A 15,704-nucleotide genomic window follows, 5' to 3' on the forward strand; every position below is an offset into this window, starting at 1 on the left:
TTAGAGTAAAAGGTTGGTAAGTTCTGCAGATTGTTTTTAAGAGTACTTTTTATTTGTCTTTGGAGTGAGAAGCAGATGCAGCGAGTGATGAACACAAGCCCCGAATAATAGGGACTGGCATTTTCATCCTAGGTCCACTCTTACCCCTAGAGGGTAGGTAGGCAGAGCTCAACTTAGCAGGGCCAGGCCCACCGTGATGTATATACAATTGTGCCCTGCTCTAGGTCCCACTTGATTCACCAAGACGGTTGTAGTAGGTTGAGTTGTGGTCCCCCCAAAGAAGTCCAAGTCCTAACTCCCGGTATCCATGCGTGTGACCTTGTTTGGCAAAATGATCTTTGCAGATGGCATTAAGTAAAGGATCTCGAGATAGGATAATTCTAGGTTAACTGGGTGGGCCCTCAATCCAGTGACAAGTATTCTTTTAAGAAGAGAGAAAGACATGGGGCACCTGGGTGGCTCAGTCACTTAAGCATCTGCCTTCGGCTCGGGTCATGATCCCAGTGTCCTAGGATCAAGCCCCAAGTTGGGCTCCCTGCTGAGTGGAGAGTCTGCTTTCTCCTCTCCCTGGGCCCCTCCCCTTGATAGTGCTCCCCCACTCTGTCAAATAAACAAATAAAATATTAAAAAAAAAAAGAAGAGAGAAAGACATAGATAGGGAAGAGGAAACATAGGAAAGTATTTCTTCACAGAAGGATGGGGATGGAGATTGAAGCAATGAGTCTACAAGCCATGGAAAGCCAAGGATTGCTGGCAAGCACCAGATCAGAAGGTCAGAGGGAGGCAGGGAAGGGGTTCTCCTTCAGACCCTCCAGAGGGAACCAGTCCTGCTGACAATTGGATTTGAGACATCTGGCTTTCCCAACTACAAGAATAAATTCTCTTGTTTTTAAGCCACCAAATTTGTGGTAATTTGTTGCAGCAGCACTAGAAAATTAATACAGGTGCTTTCTCTACGGCATTTCAGGGGGCAGGGAGGCTGTTTTCTAAAATTGTACGAAAGCCTCTGTAGAGCTAACAGTGGCCCTGAGTCCCATTATGTGACCCCTGCCCACTTCCAGGGTCACTGCTTCCCATTCTCTCTCTTCACCCCCATTCCCTTGGCTAAGTCCTGTTTGCCAGAACTTAAACTTCAAAATTCAGCTCAGGGAACTCACTGTTTGGGAAGCGTTCCCTGAGAGCCATTTCCCCACCTCTAGTCAGGTTTATGCTTCCCCCTGAGACCTCCAGGTCATGTCTGTCAATATTTACGATATCATGTTGTATTCTCCGCTTACTTGGCTTGCTTCTCCTGCAGTCTACAAGCTCCTTATGGGCAGTGTGAATGCTCTTGGACCTCTAGCAACTGGCAAAACTCTTGTCTCATGGTAGGCACTCCAGTGTTTATGGAACCAATGGAAAAAATGTTGAGTGGCAGGGCTACCAGGATTGTGAGTTGAGCTTTGGTGAATGCCACTCTAGTATGTGGCGTTCCCCCCACCCCCACACCACTAAGCAATTCTCCAATTCTCAGCAGACACTGACCAAGTGTCCCACAAATTTAACCAAAGTCCGATACTACCTACCTAGAAACAGTGTTAGGTCTCATAGGCTAAAGGCTCAGTCTCACAAGACTGCTCCCACTTCAGATGCCAGTCACAAGTTGCTACCCGTGCTTCTGACCAACTGGCTGTAAATCCATGAGCCCCTCCTTGAGTTCAATTAATTTGCTAGTTTACTAGCTATAACTCAGGAACAGACAGCTGCAAGAGATGCGTAGGGTAGGTTATGTGGGGACCTTCCGGGGACCTTCCGGGGAAGCCGGGGAGCTTCCATGACTTCTCTGAGACCACCACTCTCCCCAAATCTCTACATGTTCATTAATTCAGAAGCTCTGAAATGCTATACTTTGGGGATTTTTATGGAGGCTTCATCAGGTAAGCCTGATCGACCCTTAACTCAATTTGCAGCCGCTCTCCAGAAAATGGGGGATGGAGCTGAAAGTTCCAAGCTGCTGATCATGGCTTGGTCTTTCTGGGCACCAGCGCCATACAGGAGCCCAACCAAAGTTGCCTGGTTAGAACAAAAGGCACTCTTATCATCCTGGAAATCCCAGGGAATTTAGGAGCTCCATGTCAGGATTCAGGATCAAAGACCAGAATTAGAACAAAAGATGCTCCTAGTGTTCTTTTCATTTATGAAATTACAAAGTTCTAAGAGCTCTGTGCCAAGAACTGGGGGCAGAGACCAACACATGTTTTCTATTATTTTGGAGCAACAGAGGTTAAGTCATGAGATGTATCTGCCCAGTGGAAAGGGTGTCTTTTTCCAATTCACTATGGAAGGTGCCTATGGGCTAGAGAGGCCCCATGGTGGATGGAGGATCGACTTATTTGGGGTAGTAGCAAGGCTGTGGTTCCAGAATTTTTTTCCTGTTAGTAAAGCATCCTGGATAATCCATGTAGCAAAGATAGAACCCTTCAGGAAATCTGTAGAATAAAAGCGTGGTTCCAACTTCAGTGGGTATGGAGATCTTCCTGAGTAGTAAACATTCATGGAGTATTTCTAGTAAACAGAGAGGTAAGAGGTCAGAAGTTCCATAGACTGAAAAAGGAAATGATAAGATCTGTCTTTTTACATCCAGGCTGCTTAACTAAACATTTCCCAACACTTTTCCTCAGTAAACATGTAGGATTCTGATTTTGCCAACCCTCTCCTATTTATCTCCAAATTCTTTAAATTAAATAAAATTAATGTTGTGTATTTAAGAAATATTTATAGCCCTATTCTTCAGTTAACTTTGCAATAATTTCATTCCCATTGTTGTGGCAAGAACACACAGGATGTCACCCTAAAAATAGGGGCTCTAGAATCAAACTATCTGGGTTTGAATTCTACCTTTGCCACTTAACCATCTGTCGAGGGCTGTATTTTCCCAGGTGGCAACAACAGCTCTCCTGTCCTTCATGGTCTTTCTTAGAAAGGGATATCAATGCTACTCTCATCAAGGTGGGGAGGGGGTGCATTTCTCCCCTTGAATCTGGACAGGACTGTAATTATTACAGAAGTGAAATTGTGTGACTTCCAAGACCAGGTCTTAAAGGCACACATGGACTATTACTCAGCAATAAAAGGAATCAATTATTGATGCACGCACAGTTGGATGGATCTAAAGGGCTTGTGGTGTAGTGAAGAAGCCAATCTCAAGAGTTTACAACTATATAATTTCATTTATGTAACTTTCTTAAAATGATAAAACTATAGAGACGGAGAACTGTTCAGTGGTTGCTAGGGGACAACTACGGGGCTGGGGAGAGGTGGGAGAAACTCTAAAGGGATAGCATGAAGGAGTCCTTTTGGGGAACCGTTTTTTATGTTGATTGTGATGATTATATATATCTTAACACGGAATCAAATTACACAGAACATAGACACGCACACACAAAAACACACAAATGAGTGCCTGTAAAAACCGGTAAAACAGAATAAATTCATAACCTAGTTTTGTAGCATTGGGCAAATGTCAATTTCCTGGTTATAATATTGGTCTACAGTTATAGAAGACCACACTATTAGGGGAAGCTGAATGAAGGGTTCATGGAACTCTATAACTGTATTTCAATTTCCTATTAAGTCTATAATTAACTGAAAAAAAAAAAAACAGTTTAAAGGAAATACAGCTTTTACCTGTCCTCTAGAGATGCTTGCTTTTAGAGCCCAGCTGGGATGCAATGGGGGAAGTCCAGGCCACGTGGAGAGGTCATGTGTGGGGTTCTTGATGACAGCCCCATCTTGGATCCTAGCCAGCAGACACACGAATGAGGAAACATGACAGGACACAAGACGACTCCAGCCACAGCCACTATCTGACTGCAACTGCGTGGGAGACCCCGAGCGAGAATCCCGAAGTGAGAACCGCCTCGCTGAGTGCAGTCAACCTCTGGAACCATGAGAGGTAAGAATAAAGTGATTAATAGGGTTTTAAGCCATTACGTTTTAAGATAATCCGCTCTGCAACAAAAGATGAACAGAGTACCATCAGTGTGATCCAGGCACCTCTGTGCCTCAGTTTATCTACGAAATGACAAAAATGGTGGTACCTGCCTCACAGGGCTACTGCAAACACAAAACAAGTAATCAAGTTAAGGATCTAGGGCAGTGTTTCTATGAGACTGGTAAATATTAGCTACAGGTATTATTACTGTGGATCCAAATTATAACAAAAGGACAAGCAAGATATGGAATAGCGCATTTAGCTCTGGGTCAGTTCCAGAATGACACTAAATCACTCGTCCTCTCTTATCCCCAGAGATTGGGAGTGAACCACTGGAACTTGGCAATAGAGTGGCTTCTATCTTGAGCACATCCTTAGATGACCTCTATCCTCTGGTTGGCCTGTGGGATAAATGTACATTCTAAATATAAATGATGGTTTTATTAGGTTACCCTTTCCCCCTCAACCCCAGAGGGAGTAGCTTTTTTTCTTCTCTATGGGTACAAACCTTTAGAGCTAAACGTGTTTGTGGGTGCTTATCAAGGAATGTTCTTTTATGGAAAATGTCTGTTGCTTGAACAACACTTGAGTTATTTGGTAATAAACAGCATTAAGAAAAGCCCTACATCTCTTTTTTTTCCAATTTGAGCACAGAGCATGCTAAATCAAATTATCTTTAAGGCCCCTCTTTCAGTGTGTACCATTTATTTTTAAAAGAACTACAATTCCCACCCAACCCTTATTTCCTGACTCCGCAGTTCCGGCCAACGTCCCGATGGGTCAGGCCAGCAGACAACCTTGGAGAGGAGAATCCGCAGAAGGGGAGGCAGAATTGATTACGAGGGACCTGGGGTCCTGAGACCACCCCCAGGGAACCTGGATTCTCTCCAAGGGCTAATGTCTGTCAGAAACCAAGGAGGGGCCATTTCACCCAAGGTGCTGACCTCAGCCTCCTGGCAGGGCAGGGACCCGCTGCGGCAATAGAAGCCCTCGGCAGCATTTGGAAAAGCACTTAGAACTTCAGACTTGGGAAAGTGCCAAATCATTAACCCTTAGGCTCCAGTTCTTGCCCCTGACCTGTATGGGTTTTTAGAGGTTGCCTTGGCATCTGGATTCACTGTGGCTAACTCATTCCCGCCAACCCTGTCAGTAATACTTAATCCCTAGACAGAAATGAGAGAGAAAATTGATGTGTGGGACTGAGGGGAGGTGAGGGGGAGTTGTGGCAGGAGATACTGGGGAAAGCAGAGGTCTGGACACACACACACATACACACACACTTACACAGATGACGGAACAGTTTTTGTATCAGTGTGAACTCTATTTATCTGTTTATCACAAAACAACATTCAAATATAACCTGGGTTTACCACGTCTCCCCACTGTAGCTGTCACGGTGGTGATAGCATATTTCCTGAGGTATCTTTGATTACTGGCCATTATCATTCAGGTTTTCACACCCAAAGTGGCTTTAAGTGCCAATGTGCATTGTATCCAGGAGATTCTGGGGAAAATATCATAGAGTTGCCTGAAAACGAGGACAAATATCCCAACAGCCAGGGAATCCAGAACTCCTGACTTACAAACGACCCACAGCTGGCCCTGCCACTCTCCCTACCCCATCACTGGGAGTTCTTAGAGGATTGGCAGTGACACCAAACCCAGCTGAGCTGTTTGAGAGAGTCTCTGGGTCCGGAAGTGGAAGAAAGGAAGAGAGGAAGGAAGTTGAAAACAGGCTGGAAAGCGGACCTCAGAGAAAGTCTCCCCCACACATATACTACTGATGCAGCAGAGGGAATAAAGTCACTAAGACACCTTAAATTGTATCTATTAGGAATTACTTGCAATTAATCATCATCATCGTCCTCTTTTTAAAATGGATGCAATTAGCCAACAAAAACCTTGTGTAAATTTACTCTACCTCGTGTTTTTTTCCTAAACCCTTTTCATAGTTCTCAAATTTCCCCATTTAGAACAATCACCAGAGAAGCTTGTGAACCCAGAGATTCCTGGAGCCCTGCCTTCAGTGTCTGATTTAGTAGGGAGAGCCCAGGAATCTGCATTTGAATATCTACTGGGGTTTCCAATTGAATTCTCCAACTGAGTGTTCTGCCCATCCTGGTGAGTCTCATATGGGTGGCCTTTGGTTCATATTTTTTAAGAAACATTTTTATCTAGCTAGATGCACTGAGCAAATGGTAGTTTGCCTTCTATTCTGCTGCTTGCAAGCTGACCCTGGACAAGTTACTTTAATTCTCTGGGCTTCAGTGTCCTCTTGAGTAAAATGCAGTGATAGATGGTGGTGGGAACAAATTGAAGATGCACGTAAGAGATGACACACACAAATGTGAGTTCCCTCAAACTCTGCCCCAGCTACAAACTGAAGACTTACTCCGTTGCTTCTGCAATAAATTGTGCTCTAGTGCCAAACAACTGATTTATGCAAACTTTTGAAACATGGTCTAATTGCAAGCTTGCAACTTAAAGCTGGGACAAAATTAACCTTATTTATGGAACACCACGTGACCAGAAACAACTTACTTCCTCATGCTACAAACTGTCAGCATAAATGCTCTGAACAATTACTTTGCACAGAACTCTGTCTACACACTCTTTTCTATAACTCCAGTTTCCACATGGTATTTCCATTTATGCATCCCAACCACGCACATATGCCGGTGGTTTATCACTCTCTCCCCATCTCAGAACTCTTCAGGGACTCATGCTTCTCCTTTCTTTGTATTTCTTTCCTGGTCCACCCTACCCCACCCTCAAAATAGTAACTGATTTATTTTCCATAAGGTTAACACATATGCTTAAGACATAATCATGCCAATTGAGACTAAAAGTTCAAAAGTGCCTACTCACTTTGTATTTGAGTAAACAACAAAACTGGATCCTCCATGAGCAATTGACGTAATTATTGAAATAAATTATTTATATTTGTGTTACAACAGTTGCCTGTATATTTTATACATATGGGCCCTTAGTGTTGATCTAAAATTTTATATAATCTTGCCAGCTCCCCTCTCTCTTTTTTTTTTTTTAAATTTATTTATTTATTTGAGAGAGCGAGAATGAGAGAGAGAGAGAGAGTACATGAGAGGGGGGAGGGTTAGAGGGAGAAGCAGACTCCCTGCCGAGCAGGGAGCCCGATGCGGGACTCGATCCAGGGACTCCAGGATCATGACCTGAGCCGAAGGCAGTCGCTTAACCAACTGAGCCACCCAGGTGCCCGCCAGCTCCCCTCTCTTTGAGTAGTGTGAAAATGGAGTAATATTAAGCTTCAAGGGGCCAGGTCCAAGTCTCACTCACCACAGTGCGTCCAGTGCCTGGCACACAGTGGACCCTCAAATCATGTTTGTTGAATGAATGCATAGGTTTAGAGTTTCCGTAGGAGCTGAAGTTTTCTTAGAGCTTTATTCAGTTGTTCAGGTGATGTCCTTTACTTTGTTCCCGCGCCGATAATGATTCTACGGCCTTTGTTCAATGTGATTCCTAATCAGAGATGGCAGAAAATGTCAGTTCAGGAGATGAGAATGTTGTAAGCTTCATACAAATGAGTAAAACATGAATTTAAAAATCCTAGTATGCCTTTTAGAGTATGATTATCAAGAGTTGCCAGTGATTGTTTTTTTTTTTAGTTTATGTTCACCTTGGTCTCTAGCATCTACCTATGTGCCTACCCGTTTCCAGAGGAATTAGCTTTTCCCCTATCTTTGACACTGACCTCCTCTGTCTTCCGGATTGTTCCTTCTTTGTCCTTCACTGATTCTTCTTCTGGCTTCCTAAATGTGGCCCATCAGTGACCATCTATTGTTCTCACTTTGCCTTTTTCTCCTGCAGCGAATCTACAAGATTTCAACTATTGTCTACATCTCTGGCCCTGACTTCAATCCTTCATCCTCCGATGCTGCTTGAAATTCCCTAGTTGGGTGTTTTGCCTATCTCAAATTAATTGTCTATAACTGAACTCATCTTTGGCTTGGAACCAGTAATCTTCTTGACACTTCTCTTTTTTGACGGTGGTCCCTTAAGTGATTCACTCGTCTAGACTCAGAAAAACTCATCTTTTTTTTTTTTAAGATTTTATTTTCTTACTTATTTAAGAGAGAGCGCAAGAAACTGGTAGATATAAGCGTGTGTAATAAATTAGAGTTATTAGCTGTTAAGAACAACTAAAAAGACTTTTTGGGGGTTGGTAGAAATCCAAACTTTCTATACACTAGATTTTTTTTTAAAAGATTTTATTTATTTATTTGAGAGAGAGAGACAGAGAGAGCACAAGCAGGGGGAGAGGCAGAGGGAGAGGGAGAAGACTCCCTGATGAGCTGGGAGCCCGACATGGGGCTCGATCCCAGGACCTGGAGATCATGACCCGTGCCGAAGGCAGACGCTCAACCATCTGAGCCACCCAAGCACCCCATACACTAGGTTATTTTTTTTTAAATTTTATTATGTTATGTTAATCACCATACATTACATCATTAGTTTTTGATGTAGTGTTCCATGATTCATTGTTTGCGTATAACACCCAGTGCTCCATTCAATATGTGCCCTCTTTAATACCCATCACCAGGCTAACCCATCCCCCTACCCCCCTCCCCTCTAGAACCCTCAGTTTGTTTCTCAGAGTCCATAGTCTCTCATGGTTCATCTCCCCCTCCGATTCCCCCCCTTCATTTTTCCCTTCCAACTATCTTCTTCTTTTTTTTAACATATAATGTATTATTTGTTTCAGAGGTACAGGTCTGCGATTCAACAGTCTTACACAATTCACAGCGCTAGATTATTTTTTAAATGTTGGTATGCCAATAAGATGCTGGGTGTTTCCTTGGGATATATCCATTGACAGGTTTTTAGGATGAACAGATTCTGGTAGTAAAAAGGGGAATTCAATGGTAATCTAACTACCCTCAGCAATCATTCCAATTGAAGGCCATTCCTACATATAGATTCAACTATTTTCAAATGTGTCTGGGCTGGGTTTTTTTTTTCCCTCAGCACTTCCAATGTATCATTCCATTGCCTTCTGGACTCCATGGTTCCTGATGAGAAATTAGCTATTAATTGTATTGAGGATCCCTATACATGATAATTAGCCTCTCTCTTGCTACTTTCAAGATTTTCTCCTTGTCATTGACTTTTTTAAAAATTATATTCAGTTAGCCACTGTATAGTACAACATTCGTTTTTGATGTAGTGTTCAATGATTCATTAGTTATGTATAACACCCAGTTCTCATCACAACACGGGCCCTCCTTAATGCCCATCACCCAGCTACCCCATACCCCCCCCTTCTGAGACCCTCAGTTCATTTCCCAGGGTCCATAGTCTCTCATGGTTCGTCTCCCTCTCTGATTTCTCCCCCTTCAGATTTCCCTCCCTTCCCCTGTAGTCCTCCGTGCAATTGCCTATGTTCCACATATGAGTGAAACCATATGATAATTCTTTCTCTGTTTGACTTATATCACTTAGCATAATCCCCTCCAGTTCCATCCATGTCGATGCAAATGGTGGGTATTCGTCCTTTCTGATGGCTGAGTAATATTCCATTTTATATATGTACCACAGCTTCTTTATCCATTCATCTGTTGAAGGACATCTCGGCTCCTTCCACAGTTTGGCTATTGTGGACATTGCTGGTATGAACATTGCGGTGCATGTGCCCCTTCTTTTCACTACATCTGTATCTTTGGGGTAAATACCTAGTAGTGCAATTGCTCAGTTGTAGGGTAGCTTTATTATTTTTTTATTTTTTATTTATTTATTTTATTATGTTATGTTAATCACCATACATTACATCATTAGTTTTTGATGTAGTGTTCCATGATTCATTATTTGCGTATAACACCCAGTGCTCCATGCAGAATGTACCCTCTTAAATACCCATCATCAGGCTAACCCATCCTCCCACCCCCCTCCCCTCTAGAACCCTCAGTTTGTTTCTCAGAGTCCATCATCTCTCATGGTTCATCTCCCCCTCCGATTTCCCCCCTTCATTCTTTTTTTTTAAATTTTTTTATTGTTATGTTAATCCCCATACATTACATCATTAGTTTTAGATATAGTGTTCCATGATTCATTGTTTGTGCATAACACCCAGTGCTCCATGCAGAACGTGCCCTCCTCAATACCCATCACCAGGCTCCCCCATCCTCCCACCCCCCTCCCCTCTAGAACCCTCAGTTTGTTTTTCAGAGTCCATCGTCTCTCATGGTTCTTCTCCCCCTCCGATTTCCCCCCTTCATTCTTCCCCTCCTGCTACATTCTTCTTCTTTTTTTCTTTCTTAACATATATTGCATTATTTGTTTCAGAGGTACAGATCTGAGATTCAACAGTCTTGCACAATTCACAGCGCTTACCAGAGCACATACCCTCCCCAGTGTCCATCACCCAGTCACCCCATCCCTCCCACCCCACCCCCCACTCTAGCAACCCTCAGTTTGTTTCCTGAGATTAAGAATTCCTCATATCAGTGAGGTCATATGATACATGTCTTTCTCTGTTTGACTTATTTCGCTCAGCATAATACCCTCCAGTTCCATCCACGTCATTGCAAATGGCAAGATCTCATTCCTTTTGATGGCTGCATAATATTCCATTGTATATATATACCACATCTTTATCCATTCATCTGTTCATGGACATCTTGGCTCTTTCCACAGTTTGGCTATTGTGGACACTGCTGCTATAAACATCGTCCCCCCCCTTCATTTTTAACACCTCGAGGAAACTCCATACTGTTTTCCAGACTGGCTGCACCAGCTTGCATTCCCACCAGCAGTGTAAGAGAGTTCCCCTTTCTCCACATCCTCGCCAACATTTGTTGTTTCCTGTTTGGTTAATTTTTGCCATTCTAACTGGCATAAGTGCTATCTCATTGTCGTTTTGATTTGTATTTCTTGATGGCTAGTGATGTTGAGCATTTTCTTTTAATAGATTCTTCTTGATGGGCTGTGGTGACATCTACTGCAAGGTCAGATTACCTCACAGTTATTGTAGTGGTTTATATTTTTAATTTTTTAAAAAAAGGTTTATTTGAGAGAGCATGCATGTGTACAAGCAGGGGGAGGGGCAAAGGGAGAGGCACATTCCCCAGTGAGTGGAGCCCACCACTGGGGCTCAGTCTCAGGACCCTGAGATCATGACCTGAGCTGAAATCAGGAGTTGGAAGCTCAACCAACTGAGCTGCCACCCACGTGCCCTGACTATATATTTTTAAGCTGTGGCTTTGAACCATATGAAGTTTATATCAGAAAAAAACATGGTATTAGCTACGTAAAAGATAACCCAATGACTTGATCCTTACTATGCTATTTTTAGGCAAAATAGTTAGTGGCCTGCTATACCTTAAAGGTGACTGACACATTATATAATTAAAATAACCGTCTGCAACTATTTCAAGTGGAAAGGCTCATGAATTCTTGTCTCTGAGAGGGTATCTCATGCACATCTTTGTTTCTGATGGAAGCACTAAAAGCATTCCAAATGTATTGAGAATACAAATGGGTTAATGTCTCAGGTACAATGCAAGTAATAAGATTCAAATACCATGTCTGTATACAAAATCACGAGTGAGTCCATAGCTGGAGATTTTGAGAAAGGTAAGAGCTCAAACCACTCCCCCAAGTTGGAGAATTGGACTAGGAGTAAATGTGTGAGTAGGAAAATTCCATCCTTTATGTGTCTCAAATCTCCTCCTGTGCTCAGCTGGGAGGTTTTTTTTTTTTTTTTTAAGATTTTATTTATTTATTTGACAGAGAAAGAGAGAGAGCACAAGCAGGGGGAGCAGCAGAGGGAGAGGGAGAAGCAGACCCCTCGCTAAGTAGGGAGCCCGACGTGGGGCTCGATCCTGGGACCCTGGGATCATGACCTGAGCCGAAGACAGACGCTTAACCAACTGAGCCACCCCTCGGCTGGGAGTTTATGAAGCGGTTACATCAGGCCTGATACTTTTCCAGCAATTGACTGAGCAAGTAGGACAGATGTCACCGAACCAGGGGAGTTAGCAACTGTGCTAGAGGGTAAGGATTCCAGCCCTCAGAGTCCCGATAAAGGTGTTGTTTACCCTGCCGTAGCTTCAGGAAATTTGGAGAATATATTCATGGAAAGCGAGACCCAAGTTAACTCCAAATAAAGTCTAAAAAGTCTTCCCGTTATAATAGTAAAGAATCTCACTAAAACACTGTTAACAGTCAGTGACTCAAAACCCAAGCTGGTTGGCTCTTAGAATTAGTACAATGTGAATCCCTGGTATAGCCTGACCTGAAGAAAAGTACCCCCATCTAGAGGCTGTGGGTCTTATGAGACACTGGTGTCCCAAGAGAGTGTCAGGATTAGAGGATGTACTCAAATCTATTTGTTGGGTGAATTGTGTTCAAAGATAAAAGAAACAAACAAGCAAAAGGATCCCTCATATAAAGAATTTGATCCAGATGCCAAAACCAGATTAAAAACTTTGGCTGAGATCCAAGTTGTAGGTCTTTATAGAATAGTACGAGGGTGTGGTAATTAATTTGCAGCAATGAGTAGGCTGGCTCAAATAATAAAAATAGGAACATGATTTAAAAAATAAAGCCACTGGGCCCCTGGGTGGCTCAGTCGTTAAGCGTCTGCCTTCGGCTCAGGTCACGATCCCAGGACCCTGGGATCGAGTCCCACATCGGGCTCCCTGCTCGGCAGGAGGCCTGCTTCTCCCTCTCCCACTCCCCCTTCTTGTGTTCCTGCTCTCGCTATATCTCTCTGTCAAATAAATAAATAAAATCTTAAAAAAAAATAAAATAAAAAATAAAGCCACTGAGTAATTTTAGCAAATGGAGTAACTGCAACCAGAAAACATGGAATATTTAAGTGAAACAGATGAAAGTAGCTTTAGAGTATTAGAATCAAAATTCAGAGTCAGAGTTAAATTTTTAGTTTCTATCATATAATTTAAACATTTCAAAGTTTACTTGGGAAATTCACAGTAAAACCCTGTAAGAAATGCCTGAATATCTCTTGAAGTAGGAAGAAAAGGAGAAATTTGAGCTAGTGATTTTAAAAGAGGAAAATGTGATTCAGTTAGAAAATGTCTTGGAGCTTCATCTCTGAACATATAAAGAGTACACCAGGCAAAACAAGGCAAAGCCAACCAGGAAGAGAGTAATTCTTAGGCAGAAGTCAAATGAGAGCTTCACACCCAAGTACTCCTAACAAGAAAATGTCATGGATTCATCAAGGTGAGAGAAGGAAGTCCAAAAAGCCACCTAAGGACGCTCAAGCATCTCTATTCATAATTCTCGGTGTGCAGTCCGGTTGAAATTACAGGGGTAGAGCATCTTCTTAGAGAAACACTTCGCAGCCTGTATTTGAAAAGGTTAGAGACAATGTGACTGGAATGTGTCACTCTATCAAAGGCAAAACAGAAGGTCTGAACAGCAGGGTCAGCTGACATTGGAGAGAAAGTTCTTGATTTGTCTCCGGAGAGTGTGGCCCTGTGTCATTAGTCCATGGGATTCAGAGCAGGTTTCCTAATACATTTGTTAACCTTTTTATTGTGAAATAGAGTTGATAGAGCAGACCACAAAAAACAGTTTAATAAATTATTACAAGGCATTCTTATAATTATCACCCATGTCAAGAAATAGAACACTGGTTGAGGTGCCTGGGTGGCTCAGTCGGTTGAGAGTCTGACTCTTGATTTCAGCTCAGATCATGATCTCAGGTCATCAGATCGAGCCCCACGACAGGCTCCATGCTGGGTGTGGAGCCTGCTTAAGATTCTCTCTCTCTCTCTCCCTCTGCCCCTCTATCACTTTCAATGGTATTTCTGCCCAAAATGCATAACTTGAATCTAATTACAAGGGAACATCAGATAAACCCAAACTCAGGGACATTCTACAAGATAACTAGCTTGTACTCTTCAAAAATGTCAAGGTCTAGAGAGACAAAGAAATGCTTAGAAACTGTTTCAGGCAAAAGGAGGCTTAAGAGCTATGATCAACTGAATGCGATGTATGATCCTGGATTGGACCTCAGAGGGAAACCTGTAAAGATTACGGGAGCAGTTGCTGAAATTTGAATAGGGACCATATCGTATTATTATCAATGTTAAATTTCCTGACTTTGACAATTGTATTATGGTTATATAAGAGGATGTCCTCATTCTTAGGAAATACACACTGGATTATTTAAGGGTGAAGGGGCACAATGTCTTCAAATTCCTCTGAAATGGTTCAGGAAAAAGTATGTGTGTGTGTGTATGTGTGTGTAGGGAGGGAGAAAGACAAGAGAGAGACAGAACAACAAAGGGTGCAAAAGTAAAAAATTGGAAATTGGCAAAACGTTATGGGACTTCCTCATACAATTTTTATAATTTTTCTATAAGTCTGAAATAATATCAAAATTAAAAGTTACAAACAATGCTATGCTGTCTGCAAAGGTCACCTCTTTGAGTCTGAGATACCATCCAGAGTTGTTCAACTTTCTTGTTCCAGAGGAATTAGCAGTTTGGATGCTGCACTCTCCCTAACGTTAAGAATAGGGCCTATGATGCCTGGGTGGCTCAGTTGGTTAAGCGGCTCAGGTCATGATCCTGGAGCCCCTGGATCGAGTCCCGCATCGGGCTCCCTGCTCAGCAGGGAGTCTGCTTCTCCCTCTGACCCTTTCCCCTCTCATGTGCTTTCTCATTCTCTGTCAAATAAATAAATAAAATCTTAAAAAAAAAAAAGAATAGGGCCTATGAAATAAAATTTCTAATAGTAGAGAGATAATAGAATATACAATTTTTCAATATTTATATAAACACTAGTCTTTCTTAATATTTTTTATATTCATTTCATATCTTACCTCCTTCTCAACAGGAACAGACAAGACGCTTAATGTGGAAGAAATTTTTATGACAGAAATATTCAAATGGAGGATGGAAAATCACTTGTTGGGAGTGCCTTTAGGAGGACTGTCTGTATCCAGGAAAAATACAAGGGAGCTGTGATTCTAATTGTGAAGATTAGTTATGAAGTATTTTCAGTTAAAAATTCTACTTAGGAAGTAGTACTTGTAATTGAGAGAATTTCGAAGTGTGGGATTCCTGTCTTCTCTGTCCCTGGATCCTGCTGCCTTCAGTGTTTTGCAAAGCCGGGGTCATTTTCCAGGTCAACAATTCTGATCCTGATGCTGTTACAAAGTAAACCATTAGCCTAGGCATGTATTGGTCAGCATCTGTTCATTTACTAAATATTTTAGAACATTAACTGGTTCTTGGCCAAATACTGATCTGATAGACTTTGAGGCGGGACTTTGCAGCCATGAACATTCATCTGATCACCTCCCAGGATGTTTGTGAGTGCTGGAGGGACCAGTTAAGGTCATCCAATCCAATGGCGTCACTTGTTCCACACGATGCTTTCTTCATCCATCCAAACCTGCAAATGTGCAGGTCCCATAGAAAGAGGCCCAGCTCAGCTACAAGGATTCCTGGCTTCCAAAATGGCCATTGAGGTACTGTGTACGCCTGATCAAAGTGCCTCTCGAGGCCTCGGTTTCTTTCCCCATAGTACATGGCTACTGCTGGGATGCCGACCTGGTTTTCTTCAGGTGTGAACTGGAAATGTGGGAAACTTCTTTGACGTGTTGCTTTTCCCACATCCCCCAAGGACCCACCGATCCCCATCCATTCTCTTCTCTTCTCGGGGACCCACCCTGCTCCTTCCATCCCCAGTGCAACTGTCCCAGTTCAGATCTTCATCA

The 15,704-nt window shown here is 42.5% G+C and overlaps 1 long non-coding RNA gene across 1 annotated transcript; it reads left to right on the top strand.

Moving 5' to 3' along the window:
* Positions 1-3,809: 3,809 nt before the first annotated feature.
* LOC118522060 (uncharacterized) lies at positions 3,810-15,161 on the top strand. The gene is made up of 3 exons (XR_013447354.1): positions 3,810-3,934; positions 5,947-6,094; positions 14,819-15,161. It is a non-coding gene; the product is annotated as an uncharacterized LOC118522060 (long non-coding RNA).
* The last annotated feature ends 543 nt before the right edge of the window (positions 15,162-15,704 follow it).

Source organism: Halichoerus grypus, chromosome 4 (genome assembly GCF_964656455.1).
Source record: "Halichoerus grypus chromosome 4, mHalGry1.hap1.1, whole genome shotgun sequence".
Lineage (NCBI taxonomy): Eukaryota > Metazoa > Chordata > Mammalia > Carnivora > Phocidae > Halichoerus > Halichoerus grypus.